The following is a 694-nucleotide window of genomic DNA, read 5'->3' as shown; positions in this document are numbered from 1 at the left end:
AGTGAGGTGTGGACCTTGATTGAGTTTTCTACAGATAGTTTTCCAATTCTGCCAACACCATTGGTTAAAAAAGGCTGTTGTTTCCCCACTTAACTGATTTCATCTCCTTGTCAAAAATCAGTTGACCTAGGTAGATAGGCTGATTTCTGGAGTCTCAATTCTATTCCATTGATCTATGTGTGTCTGTCATTGTACCAGTACCACACTGTCTTGTCCACCACGGCAGTGTAGTAGGATTTGAAATCAGGGAAAGAGATGCCTCCTACCTTTATTCTATTTTTAAGGAGTGCTTTGCTTTTTCGGGCTTCTTTCCATTCCAAATGTAATGAGTGAAATATCCCATTCACAAAAGGACAGACACTGCATTGTGCCACTGCTGTAAAACGGGAGTGACATTGGGGTTGTGGGAAGACTGAGAAGGAAGGGATAAATAATATATACCACATTGAAACAGATTAGGGAGAGAACTGTTTAAAAGGGATATATAATTAGGTATTATTGTCATGACAGAAGTCAGAATGAAGGCTGCATAGTGGAGGGACTTGGGGGCAAGGATTGTATAACAATTAAAGACTTTTTCTTTTACTTTTCAAAGAGAAGAATCACTTGGGGGCAGGTGTGGGCAGGGAGAAATGTACAACAATGAATGAATGGAAGTCCAAAGTCTCTGTAAACTTTTATTTTAATTAATAAA

The sequence above is a fragment of the Elephantulus edwardii genome, unplaced genomic scaffold (genome assembly GCF_000299155.1).
Source record: "Elephantulus edwardii isolate Elephantulus edwardi_28Jun2011 unplaced genomic scaffold, EleEdw1.0 scaffold00219, whole genome shotgun sequence".
NCBI lineage: Eukaryota > Metazoa > Chordata > Mammalia > Macroscelidea > Macroscelididae > Elephantulus > Elephantulus edwardii.
Note: the sequence above shows the minus strand (reverse complement) of the source record.